Source organism: Lissotriton helveticus, chromosome 7 (assembly GCF_964261635.1).
Source record: "Lissotriton helveticus chromosome 7, aLisHel1.1, whole genome shotgun sequence".
In the NCBI taxonomy this organism is placed as follows: domain Eukaryota; kingdom Metazoa; phylum Chordata; class Amphibia; order Caudata; family Salamandridae; genus Lissotriton; species Lissotriton helveticus.
The window spans coordinates 762318718-762343617 of NC_136068.1; the positions used below are offsets into that span (position 1 = coordinate 762318718).

Genomic DNA, 24900 nt, shown 5'->3' on the forward strand with positions numbered 1-24900 from the left:
AAATGTATTTTGATTATGCTAAACAACAAACACTAAATTATATTTTAACAATTCCCATAATTAATTGCGAGACCTGACATCTTTTGGCATAGTTTCACTTTTCTTTTTGCTTCAGACCTTCTGTTTTTGACTGTGTGCTGAATCTCATTTTTGCTGGGTTTAGGACTCTGGCCTCTTTACCCCTACTAAAGTGCAAGTGCTCTATGTCTAAGAGCTGATGGTAATTGGTTTCTCCATGATTGGCATATTTGATTTACTAGTAAGTCTCTAGTACAGTGCACCATGTGTACCCAGGGCGTGTAACTCAAATGCTACTAGTGGGCCTGCAGCACTGATTGAGCCTCGCATGGGTCTGCCACTGCAGAGCCTGTGTGGGCAGTATTAAACTGCCATTTCGACCTGGCAAGTGTACCCACTTGACAGTTGCCAACCTTCCCTTTTTAGGTCTCTCGCCTAGCGGTGCAGTGTGCAGCATTGCTTGCGCATCAAGAGACTTTTTGTAGGGGGTTTGAAAACATACCTAGGAATCACACACGCTTGTGCGTGTGCTTTTCCTTTTGGGCGACGCTATTGGCCTTTGCGTGCGTGTTTTTCATAAAGATAGCATGCAATAGGCCAAAGGTGGGCGCATTGTTCCGCCCATGGCCTATTAGTGTCTGTTACGCGCAGCAGCAGCAGCATATGTTTCCAATTATCATGCCCAGACACGGGCGCGATAATTGAAACCACATGGTTCGCTGTGGCGTGCGCGCGTGCACTTCTCACGGGCTTGTTTGCTTGCGAACGCTTTCACTTTCGCGATCGCTTTCAATGCCGCTTTTTAGGTCTCGTTTAAATAAAGACGACGCTGACTTCATGTAATGCAATACAATAAGTGAAAATAATTCCAGAAATAAACATTGATTGCTTGATTTGCTCTTCCCTTATATGTCTGGGAGAGGCGCACCGCGCCAACATTGTCTCCAGACGGACTCTAGTTTACACGGAAAGCATGACTACAGGCTTAGCTGAAGCAGACGGCACTCTCCTCTCACAACCTCTGTTTCTGGAGTTGGTGGATATTTTTGACTGTCTTCTAGAGTACAGAGCTCTCCGCCCGCCCGCCACTCGCCGGTGACGAGCCAGTGTGGGCCTCACAACCAGGAAGATAGCTTTACCGACAACAGTCGTGGTATGTGGTACCCGGTCTACACGGCTCCCAGTTCCTCCCGACATTGCTCTCCTCACTTTGATTTTAAACAAGACGCACTGAAGAGGTTGTCTTTCCCAGCAGTCCCACGGGAAGCAGCCACAATGGCTTTTGAACTTCCACAGAAGGTGAGCATTTTTGCAAATATGAACTCAATGAAAACTGCAATGTTGATGCTGCAATTTTTCATGTGTCCTTATACCAGTCACTGTGCACCCAGCTCCTCGTTCTGCACTTAAAGACAAGTGCAGTATTTCATTTACCACTTAATTGTGAGGTAATGCTTGGTAGTTGCATCGTATAAGGATTTACTTTCTGCTTGGATATACACAATTATACAGACTATGTATTTTGTGAACAGGAAGTCTACAGCGTTCACCTGTTGCATCAACGAGAGCTCCATCCATGATATTCATATTAGGCATACATTTACACATAATGGCGTAAAATGACTTTACCTAGTACATGGTTATCTGGCGAATCTGGAACCGGCTTCCCGAAAACAGATCAGGGATTACCTGGATCTAATTTAAGGCCTAAGAAGCCCAAAGTGCTGATACCTGTATTTTACTTCTACAGTGCTTCATAGCGTAGATGAGACTCCAAAGCACATTAGCGGCAGGGAGTGTTTGGTTGAACGAGTGTGAGCTCAAAACGGGAATTGTGTTGGTGTCAATGTACGCCAGCGACAGGCCTCCTTTTATCACCAAATTAAATTTTGTGTTATTACCACTACATTTAATGTTTACCTTGGAGCTGCAATAATTATTTTTTTGAAACCCTCAGTGAAATGGGTGCGGATTTCACACTGGCTGGACCACGTGTTCTTGCACATTATGCAGTTTACAGTAAGCCCAACGCACAGATATAATCACGGGCACATTCTATTTACCACCTGACGTCATGAACAATATTGAGATTGTTAAACCTACATGATGTGCAGTCCTACCTGTTGCAATCTCCATGGCTGATATTGATTACCCCCACTCTGGTTGCCACCGTGTAATTTCCAGGATACGTAATCAGTCTACTTTTGTACTTGTTGATTTTCTGCACTGCTCAACATATGTCATCTAATTCAGGGCAAAACTTTTATTCACTGTGCCTCAGAATGCAATCATATCTAAAGTAAATGTTTATGACCCAAGGTATCAGTTTTGCAGAGCACACCTGTTTTATTTCCGTGTCATTGGTTTTAGTGCCAAGATGCCTTTGTTCCCCAAGGCGAGCTTAATACCTATCTTCTAGTTCCATATTAACAATGCACCAAAATATTTTGCCCAAACCACGTGACCCCTCACCCATCATTACATCCAGGTTTCTGTTTTCTGATCTCTTTTAGACCTAATCAACAAAGTTGTTCCATGTGCACCCCATATTTGAGATCTCCCTGCCACAATAACAAGCATTTGCAATGCAATAGATCTCGCATTTGTGAGAGTTTAAGCTATTGGCATTGTAAATGACAATACCTTTTATTTAAAAGTCAACACGGAAATAAAAGGCATTGCCATTTACAATGCCAATAGCTCAAACTCTCACAACTGTGAGACCTATTGCATTGCAAATACTTGTTTTAAATAACTAATGCAAACGCAAGTTTGAAAAAGCGTGCCGATTCAAGTTCATGCCCCCCACATCCTTGACCTGCAGCCCAAAGCTCTGATGTCGGTAATGGGAGGGAGGGGGGTCCTTGTACAAAGTGCCACCACCCCCCTGCGACTTGAGGAACGACTTCTGGGATATGCATATGACAGTCACCGTTTACCTGTGCAGGGCCGGCCTTATTTCGCATTGACCGGGACAGCCTCTGGGCGGAAAGAAGATTTGGTGTTTGTTGTGTCTGTGTTTGGGGGGGGGTGGTTGCGTGATGAAAGTGGGTGTGGGGGAGATGGGAGGAAGGCAGGGTGTTGATGGGGTGCTCACAATTACACTGGGGTACATTAAGGGCTTATTACAATGACTTTACTAGGACCTGAGTCTTGAGGCCAAGTGGGATGGGGGAGCTGCTGTTTCCATTCCATGACGTCAGGCAGCTCCCGGCTGCCCCTCGGAATATTTGGCGTCGCAGGCCTGGGCCCAGCTTTCCCAGGCCTGTGCCCCCTGGCATCGGGGGCGAAAGTCCCCTTGCAGCCAGGAGTTGGCATGTCTGCTCGCTTCCATAGGGTTTCATGCATTTCCCAGTTCAAACCAGTTGCTGGGGCACTCAGTCCCAGCTCTGGCACGAAACTGGACAAAGGGGAACGGGTGTAACCACCCCCACCCCAGGTCCACCCATAGGAGGGACCTTAAAGTTAGCCCAACCCCTAAACTTACTATATGTATAGGATCCCAGTGCCTAGGACTTTAGATTACGTATGGACGAAACTCTGAAACATATATCCTGGACCTTCGACATTCCATTTCGACTGGAAGATGGAAGATATCTCCCTTGTGGTCAAGGAGTGACCACCCTGTTCAAACAAGCGCCAACAGCAAGTTTTCCGGTCTGCATTTTCGAGGCTCCCGCCGGATCCCGAAGAATCTGCGACACAGGACACAGACATCCAGACATCTTTGACCCCGACCTTTGTTCACAGCAAAGCGGATACCCATGGCGGACACGAGAGATGTGGGACCGGAACTCCTGGACATCCTGCATTTTTCAAGCTGCACCTACTTCACAAGGTATCTCAAAGTTGTACATTGGGGTGCTTGAAGCCCCAGACCCGAGCACCATTTGCACCGAAGCTCAGAGGCCCACACTCCACGAGTGTCCCGTGGGCCCCGCTTTTGCATTTCAGCTTGACGCATCTTTGCGGTTCCTTGCCCGTTGGCTAGTGAGCCCCCCGAAGACTTTTCTTTGAATCTAACTTACTTTCCTGGTTGCTCCAGGCTTGTTCCAACTTCACTGCAAAGGAGAAGTTCCTCAGACCTTGCTGGTCTGTACCGAAGCCCATCTCGACATCCTGCGTGGGTTGCATTTGCCAAGGCTTGTTGTGTCCAATCCGGAAACCGACACAGCAGTCAACTAGATCCTTTATGGGACAGCTCGAATCCAGCTCCTGGTCATTGTCGACACCTCCTGGTCCTCATGGCTGAAGAGACAAACTTCACCTTCTCACCTAAAATCACCCGACATCTGGTGGCTTCTTCCTATCGCCGCCCTGGTCACTGGCAAGTGGCCCAGACTCTGTCCCTTCTGCTTTCAGGTTCAACAGGTCTTTGATCCACCCTTGGATCCACCCGGACACTTTTCCTCTGGTCGCCTAATGCACTTCTTTGCGTATCTCCATTGAAATCGATGACGAAACCCGACACCAAAAGAGACCTATGCACCCGGCATCCGTGGGGGAGGTAACACGAGAACTCTGGTAGTCTTGAGGGTATTGGCCTTCCTAGTGTCTAAGTCTAAAAGGGTTCCATCGTAGTTCATTTAGAAGAGTCCTTAAATTGTAAATTTGTAACTTGTTTGTTTCCCTTAGAAAGTCAATGGTAACCCGCGGCTGTGTTTAGTCACTGCACGCGTCTCCCGTGGGCCTCCTACATCCTAACCTTTGGTTGTTTAGAGTAGCTCCAGCGATTCCACAGGCCCCAGGCCTGCTTTCTAATTATCATGTGGTTCTTATACCCCTATTTTAGTATATGGTTTGTGAGGCCCCTAGGGCAAAACGTATACTGAGCAACTTATTGTATGCTAATTAAGTAACTTGTATTGTACTTTTACATCTGACCTCATAAAGAGTGCAGAGGGGTTGTGTTTAGAATAAATACATATATATTTGATATATACCTTGTATGGTGTGCTTTCATTTGCTACTCAAGGGATTAAAATTGGTAAAACAACTGGCTTAATTCGCTCTCTGAAGTCTTAGCCTGATGACTGCTTGCCACTGCTACCCCTAGGATAGCTTTCTATAAGGTTAACTTTACAACCACCATTAATAAGGGTCGAATAGACTGGTGCAAGGTGCCCACTAGAACTAGTGGACATCATATGCCAGGCTAACTTCTCACAGGGTCTGCCTGTCTACTTAAAGCTGCGCCCTCTCTACATCTTGGCTTCCGAGTGGTTGTGCGTCATTAGCTGCTCTCACTTTCGACATGCCTCCTTTTTGTTCTCTTCTGTCCTCCAAAGCCCCTCTTTGTCTCATGCGGTTCCCCTACCTACCAAGGCCCCTTGCTTTTCATGTGATTTGAGTGAAGCAGAAATAATTTTGAGTCCGCCTTCTTCATTATTCATTTCTCGCCTATCATCCCCCCATACTTTGTCTTTGGGATGTTGCCTGCTGTGAACTTTGTGGATCTGTATTATGAGGGTGCCCTGTTTTTGTCGTCTGTTTTATTAGGGAGGCATTTCTTCACCAGTCCTACCTTCACTTGTAATTGTAAGTACATTTGTATAGTGCTGTATGCTGCTTACAGGGGCCGAAGGACATTATCGGATGAGTAGTATGCTACATCGTATGGGAGTGCTTGGTGTCAACAATGTTGTACTTCTAATCATATCTGTGTGTTAATCATATTATTGGCATGTGTGATCACATAGGTGCTCTTATCCTGTTTTGCAGTGCTTAAGAGGGATGAAGAGATGATGAGAGGGAGAGAGAGAGAGTGAAAACTTGCAGGTTTAGTTGCTTGGAGTTACTCTGTAGTTCCCATATAATATTTTATACAGGCTCTCCTCTGCCAATTAACACCTTAAGCAGAGACGCAGGGTTGTCATGCGCAACGGTCCTTGATTGAAAGGCACAGAGCTTCTCTAACCTCAAGAAAAACATAACCACAGCAGTTTTATATGAAATATGAAACTGCGCTATTCCGCAGTATAAAAACTTATTTTGCTTGTGAAGTTGCATTTTCGCATTAGTTACTTTAAAACAATAATCACTTTTACTCATATAGTTTCAAAAACACTTTTATGTTAATATTTTTTTATAGGGTCATTGAGTTATTCATAATATCATATTAATTATATATAAGGTAACAAAAATGCTTATACACTTTTTATTATATTTTTGCAACATGCTATACAACTGCCACACTACTCTACAACATAGCTTAAATACTCTGGCAAAGCCAATAGCTCTGACTAAACACTTATAAGATCCCAAAGGCGAGACCTATTGGTTATGCCAATGCTTGTTTTGCAGATCAGGCACCCCTAAGATAGGCCTTAGAAACCCCCACAGGGAGGGTGCATTGTATTCAAAAGGTAGGATATGTACTTGTGAGTTTTAAATGCCCTGCTAGTTAAAAACTGCTAAATTCGTTCTTCACTACAGCAAGGTCTATCTCACCCTTAGGTTAGCCTTGGAGCTACCTGGTAACAGTGTGCCAGTGTATCTTCCAATTGGCACTAGATAGCACATTGGAGTTTGGTGTCTCTGGACTCACAATTCAAAAATACATCTTTTAATGAAGGTGTTTTTTGCATTACAGGTATAAAATGTCACTTTTAGAAAGTTGGAATTTTCTTACTTAACCATTCTGTGCCTCTGCCTGTCCCTGGAATACACATTTGGGTTGCATGACAGTTGGGTTTTGCGAATTCACTCTGGATAGTCACACACAGAGGGAGCTGTGGTGTGCCCTGCATATCCTGATGGCCCATCACCAGGCTGATGAGCCTTCCTGAGCTAGAGTGGTGTGAGGAGCTGACACATGCACCTGAATGGTGCTGTACCCGTCCCCACACAAAGAAGTCTCCAACATCGTAGTGTGTCTGGAGTCAGGGCCAGAAGGGGCAGAGACTTGTGCACAACAAACACCTTAATTTAAAGACTCCCTGCTTCATGGTTATAAGTACTGGACCTCTGATACCATATACTCTGAACAATTCTGGACTGATAGCATTTTGCCAGGAAGAAAAGCTGTTGTGCTGCCAGGAGGGACTGCCACTTTGCTATTTGCTTTGCTGTGTTTGCCTGCTGTTTCTGTCCTGGTAGTGAGAGGACTGGACTTTGCTCTCTACAATATGCTTTCTAAAGTTTCTCCAAGGGTTTGAGTTGAGCTTGCATCTGATTGGAAGTCTCATGGCCATCAAAGATTTCACCTGTAGCACCAGGGCTCATCTGCTGCGAGCCCTACTTGCCAAGTGGTGCCACCTCCAGTTCCTGTGCCCTTGGAAGTGACTTTATGTGCTACAAGAAGGAACAGATATATAGTGACTTCGGAACTGGTACCTATCTGAAACTTTAATGCTGTGCAGCTGCATGCACCGAAGCTACGGTCCCCGCTCGACGCAACGACTGCGACTCACAGTGCAGGCTCCGAAGATTCTGCGGCGCCTCTGAAGAACTGCCACTGTGGAAGTCCAGAGCACCGTGTCATTGAGGTCCATGATGCACCACCTCAACTACGATGCTGCAGTTCAACCTCGTTGCAGCGGAGTCGAAGTCTTGTAGCTTGACCCCCGACTTCATCATCAACCCCGCACAGCAGTAAGGAACTGATAGTCATCTTGGCAACTACCGCATCACCTCCCCTGCGCCCACAACGTCCTGGGCGTCACTAACTTCCCAACTTTTCACCGCCTCCAGGAGCCGATGTCTCATTTGCTTCAAGGATGCCTCACCTCCTTTGTGCAATGCACTGTCCACAAGCACCAACGTGCCAATGACCTACAAAGCAGTAAGGACTGATCACCGCACCTGGCTCCGCAATGCGGCTCCTCCCCTGCATCCTCTTTGATTTTTTACACATTCAAGGTACTGTACCAGGGTCTGTGTGACTCCTGTATCTGGCCCATGCTCCATCGGACTGAACTTGTGGATTTATCCCAGTCAAATGTGACCAAATAGCTCCAGTTTGGAGCTATTGTCTTCCAAAAGCTATAACTTTATTTAATCATTAAAAACTTTGTATCTTGTGTATGTTGGATTTCTGTCAATTTTATCTTGTTTTACTCAGATAAATAGTGGCTATTTTTCTAAACTGGTGTGGAGTACTTTTGCGGTACTTTCACTGTGTTACTCTGCACGCAAATACTTTACACATTGCCTCTGGGGATAAACCTGACTGCGCTTGCTAAGCTACCAAGGGGGTGAGCACAGTTATTCTTAGTGTGCACCTTGCTTACCCTGACTGGAGCGAGGGTCCCTACTCGGACAGGGTGCCAACGACTGACAACTAGGGACCCTGTTTCTAACATTCATCATAGTCACTAAAGCACAATTTTACCATCAAATCATTATAATAAGAGTAAACAAACAATGAATATAAACAAACAAAAAGGGTTGCCGGTTTATTTGTGTATTGGTCTAGTCACCCATAGGGAAAATTATGGCAAGGTCTCTAGATGAAGTGCAGAAACTAGAGTGCATCTTTGCTGATGATATCACTTTTCTAATCCTATACAAAAAGGAAATCTTTGGGTTACCTAGGTATAATAACACTTATTTAAATATTGATACCTTCATCTACTTTTCTAAAGGTTATCAACTATGCACATACCGTTTCGGCTCCTTATGTATATCCTTCATAAGGATATCACATAACTTCCTTAATGTATGTGTTTATTAAAATCACAAATTGTCCCATACGATTAGTCTGTATTGCCTGATTTAATCAAGAGTTTCTTCGCTTTTCTAGCCACTTCGAAGGAAGGCCCACTTGCAAGGGGCAACGGAGATGCAGCTACTGGGCAATTCTCTCAGCTGGGTCAGCGCAGCCACGGCCATCTTTGGATTGAGAAAAATGTGTGGGTGATGATGGGTTCCCACATGCAGAATGTGTGATCCACGTAAGTTTTTAAGTCTGCGTAGATATCAATATATGTATTGCCTGTTATGCCACTCTGCAATGTAGATGTTGTTATGTAAAGTGCAAAAAATGAAGTATAAAATAAAAGAGCGGCAACCTAATTGATACATTGTAAGCAGAGTTTGAAATCGGCACCCTGAACAACCACAGAAACATCTATATCCTTGAAGAGGTAAGCTGCCTGGATCTGAAAATCACTCTGTTGGCCATCCAGAACCGCAGTGCACTCGATCAGTTCAAAAATATCCTCATGGAAAGATGTGCATCAAAGAGCATGTTAGATGGCGTAAATCACACAAACAAACTATTGACAATTTATTTATTTTGAACGTTTTATAGAGCGCGAACAAGTTCCTTGCGGATATCAGAGCGCTTTACATTGAGCACTATTAGATATACAGAAAGTCACGTATACATAACATGTCGTGCAAAAGCAGTATGGTACATAACAGGAAACAAGCCCGATGATTCAAGTCAGGGTCAGTTCAGTTCGGCCTTTAAATATGGTAAAAAAGTGGGAGCTGTTGATCTCATAATATAATTAGTCTATGATCAGGTGTATTTTGCCAAGAGAATCGCTTTAACTTCCTTTTTAAAAGATGCGGAAGAAGCATTCAGTCTGGTTTCTGGGGGCAGTGTATTCCATATCCTGGGCGCCATCCGTGAGAAGGATCGTTTATAAGTTTTCCTCTTGTTGAACTTTTGGGGTTTCAGTAGTAGGTTTTTCGCACTCCTTGAGGATCTTACCCCACCCGAGATTGTCAGCTTCTGTGAGAGGTAACTTGGTGAATTATGATGTATGGCCCTGTGCGTCATGCACGCTATTTTACAATAACTTATAGAAGGATATAAAAGCCGAACAGAGCACTTCTGCTGGCCGTGCATGTCTCCAAGCAAGAACCGCAACTATGAAGGGCCTTTTGGCATTGCAAGAGCAAAATATACGAATGTCATGGTGTTGTATCCTCGTGTTTGCTCCTCGCGCTCGCCGCGTGCACTGGAATTTGGAATCCAGGGTGTTGGCATTCCATGTATGGCAGTGCAGCGGTTGGCGTGGGCTCCTGTACATGATATCTTCACTGGTAAATAAACTACCATAAATACAACCTCCTCCGTGTACCACGTATCTTACTTACTTGGATTCTTCACTGGTGACGATGGAGAAGTGAACCCATGCGATTAGAGAGCCCACAGCCCCGGGACCTCCGGACCAAGATTACCGTTGCGAGAGTTACAGATCGAATCTCCTCTGCGAACATTTCGGAAACTTCATCATCATTGACTTCAAGTGTTGGTGAAAATCCCGCTCTTTCCTGTTAAGCGGTGAGACTTTTATCAATTTTTCTCCATTTCTCTGAAGACGTTTCCGTTTCTCTGTGTGCGCACACGCTCAGAATTCTAGTCAAAACGCGCGAGTTGACGCATGCGCACAAGCGCGCGCTCGATATTCTAAATAGAACCTGCAAGCTGTGTCAGCACAAGCACATTCTTAAGCTGCCAGATTTCCAAAGCGTCACTCGTCTTTGTGACATCATAAAAGACTGTTTCAAAGAAGTTCCTGATATACTGAACAATAGACTGTGTCTACATCACAATGAATGTTTCTCTAATACAAATTTAAAGGAATCTGACTATATCAGAGACTTGTTTATGACATCATAACAATTGCCACAAAGGGAATCTCTTTATCTAAGCCAAGTATTTTATTATTATTATTTTGGTATCTTTCATTTATTATTATGGAGAGTTTCAACGCTCCTCCTCCATTTTTGGCAAGCCCAGGTGAACCACCCTTAGAGTGGAAACAATGGCGTGAAGGATTTGAAGCATACCTAGAAGCCATTGGTGGAGAGAATTACACAGATAAACGTAAACTCGCCATTCTTAAACATTCACTTGGCGCTGAAGGAAGACAAGTTCTTTCTCACCTTCCTCCTCTGACTTTAGACAATTCCTCCGAAGAAGACACTGATGTTTATGAAAACGCCATAATGCAGCTTGACAAACAATTCATCAAGAAAGTCAATGAGGTTGTGGCACGGCATAAATTTCTAAGTAGACAACAACTGCCCATTGAACCCATCGATTCCTTTGTGAAAGATTTAAGAATTCTTGCTGCCAAGTGTAACTACCAACAGTTCCATGATCAGATGGTGAGAGACCAACTTGTACATAATGTTTCTGATGTGAAACTTCAAGAAAAATTACTTGATGCAAAAGATTTGTCTCTTTCAAAAGCTCTTGACATTGCACACCGTTTTGAAGACATGAAATTAGGCATTAAAGAGTTATCCGATAAAAAACCGAAAGAATCTCCCATCGTTCTGGATAGACCCAATGTCTCTTTGGTTCAAACTGTCAAGAAAAGTCCAATGGAAGCTACTTCTAACAGATCTACACTACCTTCTTCATCATTTCAGGGTTTCAGAAAAGAAGTAGTTTGCTTCAAATGCGGTTTTCCCGGACACGTCGCAACAGATAAAAGGTGTCCGGCTACAGGACAATTCTGCAATTATTGTAAATCTAGAGGTCATTTTGCGAGGATGTGCAAGAATCGCAACAAATCAAAGAACTTTTCTTCGGATTCGAGACGCCCCAGGTTTTCCCAAGTTCAAGCTGTAGACATGAATGATGACATATATGATGACGTATGCACCATATACGAAGTAGGAGAAGAAAAAAAAGATTCACCTTTCTGTATGCTTCAGATCGGATCTAAATCCATAAAAGTCATGGCAGACTCTGGTGCAAAGTACACCTTGATTGGTGACGATGTTTTATTGAAAGAATTTCCTGATGTTATATCCTTATTTCCTTCTGACATTAGGTTACGTGGTTATGGTAAAAAACCTATCGATGTATTTGGGTACTTTCATTCCACTTTATCATTTAAGGGCAAGTCGATTCCTGCAAAAGTGTATGTTGCCAAAGATGGGTCGTGTTTATTGGGTTGGCCACAACAAAGAGAGTTAATGATGAAACTTGATCCCAACCATCCCGATCAAGTTCTGGGGTATTCTGATTTTGTCAATTCTGTTGATGTGCCTTCTGACAACAAATGGGAAACACTTTTTCCACAGGTTTTTTCCTCTAAATTGGGTTTGCTAAAAAACTTCAAACATAAAATTATTCTGAAACACAATGCTGTTCCCAAAGTACATAAGGTACGCAATATTCCTTTGGCCTTAAGGGAATCTGTTAAGAAAGAACTTCAGAGATTATGTGACCTAGATGTAATTGAGGAAATTGAATCCTCTGAGTGGCTCTCTCCTGTAGTCGTGGCCCACAAGCCTAATGGGAAAATTCGTCTTTGTGTGGATATGCGCGATTTAAATTCTAATGTGTGGGTTGATAGGCATCCCTTGCCCAATATTGGAGAAATGTTCTCAAAACTCAAGGATGCATCAGTCTTCACCACATTGGATTTATCTAACGCATACCATCAGATAGCTCTTCACGAGGACAGTAAACATCTTACATCTTTTATAACCACTGAGGGTGCTTACAGGTATAAGAGAATGCCTTTTGGCCTAGTGTCCGCGTCCTCAGTGTTTCAGAGAGTCATGCACAACATGTTCAAAAATGTCTCTAATGTATTATATTTTCAAGACGACATACTAGTTTTCGGTAAAGATGATTGTGAACATTCTGAAATTTTATTTAAAGTTTTATCCATACTGCAAGACAACGGTCTTACCCTTACCAAAGAAAAGTGTAAATTCGGAAAAAATTCTGTAGATTATCTAGGCCATTCCATCAGCAAAGAGGGTATTTCTCCCAAATTAAGTTTAGTTAAGGCTATTGAAAATGCTCCCGAACCAGTCAACAAGGATCAGCTCAGATCCTTCCTCGGTTTAGCCGAATACTACGCAAAGTTCATTCCTTCCTCTTCTGATAAAACTTCTCACTTACGGAAATTGATGAAAAACCAACAACAATTTATTTGGGATGACAATTGTAAGAATCAATTTATATTTGTAAAGAAATGCATTATTTCTGCTCCTGCCTTATCCCCGTTTGACACCAATTGTAAATCATTTATTGTCACTGATGCAAGCAATGTTGGCATTGGGGCGGTGCTGATGCAGAAGCAAAATTTTAGTTTTGTTACCATTGCTTTTGCATCAAGACCGTTACGAGGTGCAGAAACTAAATATTCCACCTTGGAGAAAGAGGCTTTGGCTTGCTGGTGGGGTATTGAATACTTCCGCAGATATGTGTATGGTACTGACTTTGTTGTTAGTTCTGATCATCGTCCTCTGGTGGATCTTTTCACAACTAAAGGTTGTGGTAAAGCCACTTCTAGGATTGCCAGATGGCAATATAAATTGCAAGACTTTCATTTTACAGTAGAATACATTCCAGGAGCAAAAAACGTCCTAGCTGATTTTCTTTCTAGGCTACCTGTAGAAGACGACAATCAAGTTGCTCCTGATGATGATCCTGATAAAGTTGTGTCAATTTGTGAGGTGTCCAATGGTTGCATTCGTGAAGATGATTGGGCATTAGCTTGTGGTGAGGATCGTGATTACCTGGATGTTTTGTCTTTCGTTGAAAATGGTTGGCCTCCCAAGAACAATCTATCTTCTAGTATTTTACCGTACTTCCATGTAGCTCAAGAATTATCCATCCAGGGTGAAATTTTGTTGAGGGGTTTGCTTTTGGTTGTACCACACGGTTTGAGGAACACCATTTTAGACATGGCACATGAGGGTCACCCGGGCATGTCCAGTATGAAGAGGAGAATAAGGAGTGAATTTTGGTGGCCTGGGGTCGACAGGTTGATTGAGGAAAAAGTAAGGTCTTGTGTTGAATGTTGTGTGAGTGATAAATCACAGAAACCCATAAAATATCAACATGATTCTGTCTCGAGACCTTCAAAGCCCTGGGAATGCGTTTCGGTAGACATTGCTGGTCCGATGTCTTTAGGCCATAGTCCGGTTTATGCTATAGTGTTGATAGACCAGTTCTCCAGTTGGCCCGAGGTGAAATTTGTACCCCATGTATCTTCTAGGGTAGTTATCGATTTTTTAAAATCAGTTTTTGAAAAAGAAGGTTTCCCTACTTCCATCCTATCTGATAATGGCACACAGTTCACCTCTGCAGAGATGAAATCCTTTTGCAGCAACCATGGTATATTACACAAACGTTCTTCAGTATATTATCCTCAAGGTAACGGCATGGTAGAAAGGTGGATCAGGGTGCTCAAGGAGGGTTTACAACTTGCAGTGTGCAACGGGGAGAATTGCTACAATGCTGTTGGAAAACTCTTGTGGAGTTACAGGAACACCCCAAAGTCTGATGGAGATTTGTCTCCTTTTGAAAAAATGAGGGGGAGAAGGGGTGTATGTAATATGAGCCAGCCCTGGATGAGGGATCTGTTTGTCGGTAATTACGAGAAACGTAGTACTCCTGTGGTTTGTGCTTCTGACAACAATCCGTGCAAGGTTGGAGATTGGGTACGTGTGAGAAAGTCCGGCTTTATTAGATCTGGTGTGTCACGTTTCTCAGACCCTTTGCTGGTTGTTAGAGTGGGTAGACAAGTTGTACAATTGTCGGACGGAAATGTTTGGATCCTCTCCAAGGTTGTTTAGGTTCCTTCTATATGTATGAGAATGTCACCTACAAGTGGTCCTACCTCTTCTAACCTAACAGGAACCCCTCTTTCTCCCAATTCCTGTCGTTTTCACACAACCTCTCATTCGCTCCTGCCTGTTCCCATTTCCGCTCGCAATGTGGGTAGTCCCCGGTTTAGGAAACCCCCCACCTGGCACAAAGACTACAATGTTGGAAATTAGGTTCATCATATCGGACTGTTAAGTTACTTTTATTCATTATATGATTTTGCTTACATCTTTCATGTTATAATATTTTCTTTTTCTTTTCAAGAAAGGAGGATGTGTTGTATCCTCGTGTTTGCTCCTCACGCTCGCCGCGTGCACTGGAATTTGGAATCCAGGGTGTTGGCATTCCATGTATGGCAGTGCAGCGGTTGGCGTGGGCTCCTGTACATGATATCTTCACTGGTAAATAAACTACCATAAATACAACCTCCTCCGTGTACCACGTATCTTACTTACTTGGATTCTTCACATGGTCCATTGGAAGGAAGGAGAACTGTGAAATGAACATGCTCATTGCAACTTCAAAGTGAGTCAAACAGAAATGTTCAACCAAGGAAGTTTAACCACAAGATTTCAGAAAGTGGAAACATAATTCTGGACAGAGCAGAACGAAAACAAGCAGCCACTTCTGATACCACTGCATGAGCGGGGGCAGGAAAAGCAGTCCAAAATAGCAATATAATATTGACACAGATAGGCCTGATGGATCAATCCAGGACTGTGGATGGATCATGCAATGACCTACAAAACAGTATTACATCTTCTGGCTGTTTTATATGAGCAAAATAAGCTGCTGAAAGGAAAAGAACAAAATCAGTAGAAGAGGGTAGCTAGTTCCCAGGTCTGTGGCGTTCAGAAAATACCACAAATTCTCAAAGTCCATCATACAGTTCAAAGTTGTGAGAAGAACAACGAGGTCAGAAGCTTATGAAGCCAATAGAAGCAAGGTGCAAACTTTACCCACTAACTGTGCGAGAGTAAGAAAACGGACGTGACCTTCGGCCGATAAATAATAACATGGCGCATTGACGGAAATAAATGCTCTGATGTAAGCTTTACTGCCCTGCACTTTGCCCTACACTGTCCTACTTCCATCACATCATCACTCCTCTCAACGCTATTCTGTACTAATACACTTCAAAAATAATGATTTGTGATTCACAATCCCTTACAATACCTCTTCCTTTTAAATATGAGGAAATCAATTTGCGTGCTTACAAGCCATTCATGGTCAAATACTTATTAAAATATGAAACTTCAAATTGACTTTTTCCATTGAAAACACCACTAACCGTATGACCCATTTAACTTTGACTGATATATGTGTTTACCTCTACAGTATTCATTTGTAGGACAGGTAGCTTTGCTAGGACTCCAACACATGATCCACATCAGGGCTGACTGTTTTATGTTCATTGAATTACTATGGTTGTCCATTGTTTGTTGATAAGAGTTTGTATTGTATTGTATTGTAATTGCATTTATATAGAGCTTACTACCCCATACGAGGCGTCAAAGCGCTTTTTCGGCGGGTAGCACGCTACTCCGGGACCCATAGAGGATTAGTGTTGAATTAGTATAGTGAAACATGCAAGTACATTTTAAGTGGTGGATAGGTTGGTCAGTTATTTGGATTTGGAATGATAGCAGAAGGATAGAGGAGGACAAAGGTTTGTATTTATTTATCGCTCGCTTGTTGACGCATGCTATTCAGGAAGCCTATTAAGGATTAGTGGTGAATTAATATGTTGAAATATGAGGCAATTTCAGTGGTGGATATTAGTCTGTTACTTGGAGTGAGAAGGATAGCGGAGGGATAAAAGGGGAAGAAAGATTTGCATTCATATAGCACTTGTTACCCCTGATGGGTGTTGAAGTGCTTTTCTGGCGAGTAGCACGCCACTCCGGAACTTATAAAGGATAGTGTTGAAAATTAGTATAGGATAAATATGAAGTAATTTGAGTAGTAGATATGTTATTCAGTTATTTGGGCAGTATATTAGTATAGTTGAATATGGAATATGGAATTTGAGAAGTGAACATGTTAGGCACTATACAAAATAACATCCAAAACGTACTGTTGGCAATTTGCTTCTATTTGAAATCAAATACCGGCCAACTAACAATTTGCTATCCCAAAACTTTGTAAGATTGAAAACTTCATTCATCACCCATATCTCACCTATTCTTTTCTCTTCGAAGTACCTCTCTGTAAAAACAAGGCGCATTTATAAACCAGAGTGCATCATGCACGGTGCTGTCCCTCGAAGAGCCCCCGACCACCTTGTACAGAAACTGTCCATTAATGGGAGTCTGCCTGTCCTTCAGAGTAAGGACAGCCTCATCCTTGGAACATGGACCCTGACGGAAGCCTTCTCTGGGCCCGGGTCTGTGCTGCGGAACTCCTTCCCACCTGACATTGGGACGAGTCAGTCCTATAGTGCTTAAAAAGACTTGAAAATGGTTTATTTCAGCGACCGTTCCAACAAAAAGACCTTGGTCTCTTTGCTGTCATTTATACAAATGCTCGAATGCCTCAGTATGCCCCCTCACTCTGTTTTAAACTCAAGTTATTCTATTTTATCTATGTGTTTCTAGTCGGTATCTTACATTCCTGTAAGGTTACGTGCACTATTATATGACATGTTTCCCTTTTACTATTTTATTATATTACAAATCGTATTATTTATTTATTTTACTGCCTGCGTGGAGCGTTCCGTGACGCATTAGATTTTGTACACACTATGCAAATCTGGCACTAATTAAATGCGCCAGGTACAATGTACACAAAATGGAAATATCATCTTCAAACATTTGCATTGGATGATGTCTGAAATGATTGTCTTATGTTTGTTATGTGAATTGAATATGGAAGTTCTTTAGGAATGTCGGGGAGGCAATCCAAATGCCTATTGGGCAGGTAAATCACGTGACGTTTGGGAAAACGTTTATGTGTAACTATCAGGTGTGGTTTACTCTATTACACTTAATCAGTTAATACTCATCACTTGTATGTAGCTTGCATAGGCAGGTTAAACATTAAAAGGTGTGGTGTTATCTTGTATACCTAGGATAAGCAGACATTTCCAGTAAGCATCTTGGTTTTTTTGTAGCACTAAGGCGTGCCAATGTTTTATTACTTCTCGCAAAGCACAAAAATAGGTAAGAGAGCAAGTTCCATTACAGGGACGAGTTCAAAGGGCAGGAACAAACTGGTTGAGGTGCCAGTGCTACTCACTAGTTGACTTCTCAGCTTGCTAACAGGAATGAGCATGAGTGCAATACGGACATTGCAAGTGGAGAAGTACGCAATACCTTGCAGTTGTGTATAAAGTGTAATGTGTATAAAGTATAGGCAAATAGCCCTGCGCTACTTCCATTAAAATCCATTACTATGCCCCCATATTTAAAGTTGGGTGCGGAACTGGTTTCAAATCACGTAGGGGCTTATTTACAAGCCCCTTGCAACACCAGTGCGTCACTTTCTGTGACGTACCGTCGGCGCATTTTCTGCCTTATTTTTACAAGGACACGAAAAGCCACCCTGCTTGGCTTTTACTGTCCATGTACGGCCCCGTTAACACGCAGCATTTTGCATGAAAGGGGCATTCCATGGGTCTTGCTGTGGGTGTTCCCAAGCAACGCCCAGAGAACCTGACACATTTCCAGATTTACTAGAAATCGTAAACCCGGAAATGCGTCTGAATGCTACGCCTTCATAGAGGAGGCGGAGGGAGGCGCAACGAGGAGAAATGTATTAATTTCTCCTCGTTTATTTCCTCTTTCTATACATGCTGCATTCTGCAGCACACATAGAACAAGGAAATCACATCTTGTGATTGTTTATGTGCAGCAAGCAACACCTTTCTGTGCAGCAAGGTGTCCCTTCCTGCACATAAACAGTCGTCCCTGTGACCATGGTGCAAGGGTGCCTGCATCAGCGCATAGCAGCCAATTGTGCCCAGTGCATGAGAAGGCACAGGGAGGTGACATATTATTGTAAATATGTTGCATCCATGTGCTGTGAAAGTGCTGCAGTGTGGTGCAACCAAAGGGCTTGCAGTGCTGCACTGGGGCACTTTCTTGTAAGTGAGCTCCTCAGTACCTACACTTGACATGGAGACCCCAGCAATGCGTCATCATGTCTGTGAAATAATATAGATTATGTAATTTACCCTTTGACAGTTCACAGTGAGTAGATATTTGTACTGGAGGATGTGCATCATGTACAAACTTCACACAAAGCACTCACTGCACCTGCCTGCAGGTGGATCTCTGTACCCCGTTAAAGTGCAGGCAGGTGCTGCATGCACGGTGAAAGATAGAGCCATTGCATTGTTGCGTCTGCCCAGGGAGCAGAGCAGCATCAGTAATAAGGCGCACTGTTCCTGTTCGCGTCCCAAACACTAGTTTAAAGGTGCACCGCAGTGCAAACAGGGACAGGGCACCCTATCCGTAAGATGGCACCGGGGTTGCTTTTTTCACTCATGCATCGTACACATTATTCTTATAACTCTTTCTGAACATTTCTTAAATCACAATACATATTGTAATAGACATGTAGCTGAAATGCACCATGATCATCAGTCTCCAGCTAGTTTCATGTTGAAATGTTTCTGAATAATAATAATAATAATAATAATCCACATTTGTAAAGCGCACAATCACCCGTAAGGGTCTCTAGGCGCTGGGGGCCGTCGGGAGGATTAAGCGAGCTATTGCCCAGAGTCACATGGTGCTGGGCTAACCTGCCGCCGGAGCCGGGGATCCAACCCTGATCCCCAGATTCCAGCATCAGTCGCCCTGGCCGCGGCGCCACACCTGAATCCATGAAGACCTCACAGTCAACCGTTACCTTCTGTGCAGAGAGAGCCATGGACTGATGATGGCACTGCCATGTTGTTGCTGGAAAGCACAACACACTCACCACCGACCACCAGTCAGGCTCATGGTACAATGGCTGGTCTCAATCTCAGCATTATTGAAGAAAGTCTCCAACACTAACACCACTCAATATATCTAGAGATGCCTGGAACCATTAGAGAGTCATACTGTGCCAGGAGCACCCAGCCACTGTTGTCAAAGGTTACTTGGCATACCTTCATGCTACCTAGGAATCCATTCATAACAGCATGGGGAATTAAATGCCTTAACAGGGCATGCTGTAATTGGCAATATGTCGGTGGCATCAAAGCTTCATTTGGACAAAATAAAATGGGAATATAAGCAGGCGTGGCTGTGACAGTGCTTAAAAGTTTTGTCAGAGTGTGATATTGTTATGGGATTGCAGCGGGTCATCTAGGCGATGACGCTTTTGCAACCAACCACACCCATGCCAGTTGATGCATCTATTTTATGTTAATTTGATGTATCATGTTGCCTAAGTTATGATCCTTGTTGTACTCGGTGATAGTAATACACTTTATTGCAGTAGAGATAACATTGGTATACAGTAAATTTAACAAGCATTTACAATGCAATGGTCTCTGCATTATTAAAGGGAGAGCTATTGGCATTGCTCATGACTTAATCATAAATAAATGGCATTGTCATTTACATTGCCAATAGCTTAATCGTTAAATAAATGGCATTGTCATTTACATTGCCAGTAGCTTAATCGTTAAATAAATGGCATTGTCATTTACAATGCCAATAGCGTAATCGCTCGCAAATGCAGGACCTATTGCATTTACACCCACACAGAGCCACACACACATACAGGCACATGAGAGAGACAGATGGAAAATGCATGCACGGTTATGGAGCGCTTAAACAGGGAGAAAAAAGTACCTTAAAAAATGTCAGCAGTGGAAGGACACAAATACTTTGGGCATGCTGCAGGGGAGGGACAGACACAAGAAGAGGAGGTAAAGGCTACAGAAGCTTGAATAATAAATAAGCAAATGAGAGTGACAGTACAGCCAACTAATTGTAAACAATAGTCCCAGTATTAATGGCTTTCGGCTGTTAGATGAGGCGCTGGGCTGTGTGTGTGTGGTGGGGGGAGTGTGGGAGCAGGGCGCCGTGCGGGAGACGCTAAAACATCTTGCAGGCAGAGGTGCTGTCATGGGAAGTTCTCACTGATAAACTCGGCTACGTGAACATTCCCACCATCGAGGCCGGGCCAGATGATGGGCACCGCACAGCTGCTAGTGATTATAGCTGACAAGAAAGCCCGGCGGGTTAATGTGCCTGGCGCAGAGACGCCCGGTGCTTTTGGTATTTTTCGAATGCCAGCAAGACAGCTCAGTGGATTAATGTGCCAGCAACGGAGATCTGTGTGTAAGCATCCGGGTCCAGTTCCACTAAGACAGCTCAGTGGGTTGATGTGCCTGTTTAGAGATCCGTGTGCAACAGGCACATCCGCTCAGTGGGTTAACGTGCCTGTCACAGTTTTGTGTGTTTAGCCCTAGCCAGCATGTCACATATTCAAAATCCAGGAAGGCACCTCAGAGGGATAATATGCCTGTCAGCAGTGCTCACTTTAATATGTTTTTTTCACAAGCTTTTCTCCAAAGCCTGCGGCCGGTGCTATCAAAGATTGGGGTGCAGTATAACAAGATAGCCCAGTCTTGATTCCACCTCATGCATCTCGCGTCTACCCCCATACATTCCCTGCCGCTTTATTTCACTCACGCAGGTTCTTTTTCATTAATGCTTTCTACCCTTGACACTGATTGTATATGTTTCTCTTCGCCCTCCTTTCCTCCATTTGCACTGGCTCCAATAGAGAGCTGTTGTTAGTGGTAGCTCTGAGATAGTGCCACTGGAATTATCCGATTTTGTGGCTGCCACGTTTTTCGCTTGGTTATAAATTTGCTCCATAATCCATCACGTGCTGCATAACTTGCATTTATTTAACCTTCCCAAAACGTTTCTGGTTCAAAAAATGACTAAAATCACAGCAGCGTATGTTGCTGCACTTGGCAAAAGTTGACAGTTCCCCTGTTGCTTATTGTGCATGTGGGTGTTAAACTGGCACTAAAGACGTGAAACATGTTCCCAGACAATGTTAACCTGAGCCAAAATGAAAAATAGGGTTAGTTATACTATTACAAAATGTGCAGCAATGCACCGCATAATTTGCATTTCCTTGCCGCATAATTTAGTTAACCATGCCGCATAATTTGTCCCTTCCATGCCGCATAGTTCCAGTGGCCGTGGTCTCAGGCTTCACTTCTAGATATTGGTCAGCTCAGTAGGGAGAGAGTAAGCTGGAAACCACAGCCACAGATCTTATTAACATATCTCAGTGGGTTTATGCTCTTGCCACAGAATCTCCAAGCAACCTGCAAGCTACAAGTCTGATCTAATGCTGAAGTTTCAAATAATGCTTAGGCTGCACAGCCATGTGTGATCTGTAGCTCGTTTATGTTAATCCTTTTAAAAACAGTTCTTTTTGGGGGAGGAGCTGCGCTAGCAACCAAGATGGCCGCTTAGGCTCCCGGCTCCGCCGACCTCCGTATCCTGCCAGAAGATCCTGTTGATAATCCTGATTTAACGCCCGACCCCCGTGTGGGTGAACCGCTGCTCACTCCGATGGTGCAATTCTGAAGATTTAATTCGCTTGGGTGACGAAGTTGTGTCGAGTGGAAGTTTGCGGCCTAATCCAGCAGGAGAGCCGGGGCCTCGAGTTTTGACCTGCCCGTGTCGTAGTTGAACAACATCGGCCTTGGGAGCCAGTCAGGGTCCGGTCTACCGTAGTGGAGGTTTTTTCCTTGCCCGAACTCGACGGCGCTCATTTTGCCTGACCAACACTGAGGGAGGAGTGACGTGGCACGACAGTGGCTGGGAGTGGAGGTCCCTGACCCGTGGACCCGGTGTGACTCGGCCGGGGTTCGGCGGGTGGGGGTCTTCGCCCACGCAGACGAGCTGAATATTGTTGCCGCAGAATCTGGTCAGTTCCCTCCGACGACATCCGTTCCGCTCCTGTCTGTTCCCCCCGGGGAAGCCGGCTCCTCGGGGGAAGTGACCATGATCGTTGTCGAGTGTGGAGAAATGGATCGGACGGAGAGTGAGCCGTCACTAAAGACCATAATGGCAGCCATCGGGGCATTTCATTCACATGTGGATGCCCTGCTCCACAAAATGATGACAAGCTTATTGGCAATGGAGTACGTGGAACTGGACCCTGCTACATCTCAGGTATTACCACAAGCTGCGATTTCAACTACGACCACTTTGATTCTGGACGAGGACCCGGTGTGACAAGAGGAGCAGCAACCCTTGCTTGGTCCCTTGGAAACTCCCGAACCCAGTGTTTTGAACGTATTGACATACTTACCATCGTTGCTGACTTTGGGAAAACCGATTTGCGCCCCCTCCCCGGAGAATCCTTTGGGTGACTGTCCTTGGACTTCTGTTTCATCCTCTCCCTCTTTAGTGACTCTACTATCTTGGAGCAAACTACATTGGGACTATTTGTCCGTGAGGGAGTGTTCCTATGCTGCTGAAGTTCTTGGCCACTTGCTAACTTTGAATTGTATTGTATTGCATTCATTTAGACTCTTTTTTCACTTTGATTCTCCTGCTGAAGTGATGGGAGGGGCTCACACAATGGTTCGGAAGGGCCAGGGTTGAATATGGTCGACGGTAACTGGTGTCACTGCCCTAAAGGATGTCGAGTTTGTGGCTGTTTGTCTCGCGGGAGGTTGGGCGGTGTGTCACGGCTCCCCTGTTTTATTCTAAGTAACTATTGATAGTATTGACTTTTCACCATAGGGGGTGCTGGTTTCTGGCGGGGGGAGAGGGGACCGGGAGCTTATATAGAAATGCCCTCCCCCACAGTCTCTCTTTTCTTCTTTTAGAACCTAGTTAGTTGGGGCGACAGGCACACTGCTTGGGGGGTTAGGCGATAGCCGTTGCAGGGGTGCAGGGTGGGGGGATGGGTTTTTTTGTTTTCTTTTTGATATCGCTCATATGGGTTCCCTTTGTTTCCGATCTCTTTTTAGTTTTTTCCTTTACTAGTAATGTTGTCGAAATATCCTGATTTTGTGTTTTTTACATTCCAGTATCTGGCTGTCATGAATCTCTGCAGTTCTAGTTCTACGGGTGAGAGGGTCTTGAGAGTCCGCATTTAAACTGTTTATCGACTATAATTTTGCAAGTCATTTCTCTAATTCATGCGCGGGCCTCTTGGAGATTTCTCTGTTGCTTCACGTCTATCCTGCTACTGTCCCTGTTCACCCTATTATTATGTATGTATATATGGCACCAGATATGTCTTTTCCTTCGTTTTTGTCTTAAAAATAATAAAAAGATTTATAAAAAAAAAAAACCAGTTCTTTTTTTGATATGTTGTAGAGGAGAGAGTGTGACCTTCAAGTCACTTTGCACCCGAGTAAGAAAGATCAGTGTGTTAAAGCAGCTATTGCGGCGATTGTGTGCAAACTGCGAGTCACGCAGTAAATCTTAGCAAGGTAGCTCAGTGGACTAATACCCCTGCGGCTGAAACCTGCCTTGAAAATGCAGGCGACAGAGCTTTGATTTTTAGCAGACTAGTTTAGCCATTCATCCCGACAAAAGTCCACTAAAAAGCGCACTGAGTTATGCTAATAACACATGTTATTTACAACGGTCCAAATAATAGAATTACATCTTTAAAAAAAGGGGGCACCTAAAGAGCGGAGGAAAGGAACTGACAGGGTGAGAGCCGGGTTGTCACCAGGCCAGGCGTGCTCTCCAAGATTTAATGAGAAATGTTGTTAAATAAGCAATGCAAATGCGTGTGTGCAAAGCCGGGCAAACCCTTTTAACCAGTACTGAAAAGTTTGGGAGTGATTCACCCCCTGCCTCCACCCCAGACAGAAGCAGAAACAGAACATCTGTACGCGAGGCACACCGCAGCTTATTGGCATGACGAGCCAGGCAAGCATTGCCAAGGTTGCATGGAATACATCCACAGAATATAAATTACTTTGTATTTAATAGACTGACATGCCAAATTCCAGGTTGTTTCTTGGCCTGTGTACTTCTAAAAGGGGTTGTGAAAGGCAGCCACGCCCCTAAATGGGTACTTGCCTCAGGGGCTGAGGGCTGCCAGCAGGGGCACCATGAAGGGGGAGTGCTCGGTGTGGGGGCACGGGATTAACATTCCAGCCCCCTCCATTCACAGGATGGTGAATACAGGGTCCAGCCTCCCAGGAGGAGTGATGCAGGCGTGAGCCGCAAACGAATAAGGTCATGGGGATGGCGCTTTCATGCCCTCCTTAGATAAAGGCGCTCTGAAACCCGATAGGACGACGTTGGCGCTATTTAAAGCAATGCATGAATAAATCGTCCGTGTGTCCGATTGTACAGAACCTCCCGTCCTGCTCTGTTCTCTGGTCCAAGTCTGCACCTCCA

At 44.1% G+C, this 24900-nt stretch overlaps 1 long non-coding RNA gene across 1 annotated transcript in view; it reads left to right on the forward strand.

The window, feature by feature from the left end:
• The window catches only part of LOC144767034 (uncharacterized), a 908861-nt gene that overhangs the window by 332894 nt on the left and 551067 nt on the right, over nt 1–24900 (forward strand). The window contains exon 2 of the long non-coding RNA XR_013598033.1: nt 8762–8912. This is a non-coding gene — a long non-coding RNA (uncharacterized LOC144767034). The remainder of the gene's footprint in view (nt 1–8761; nt 8913–24900) is intronic.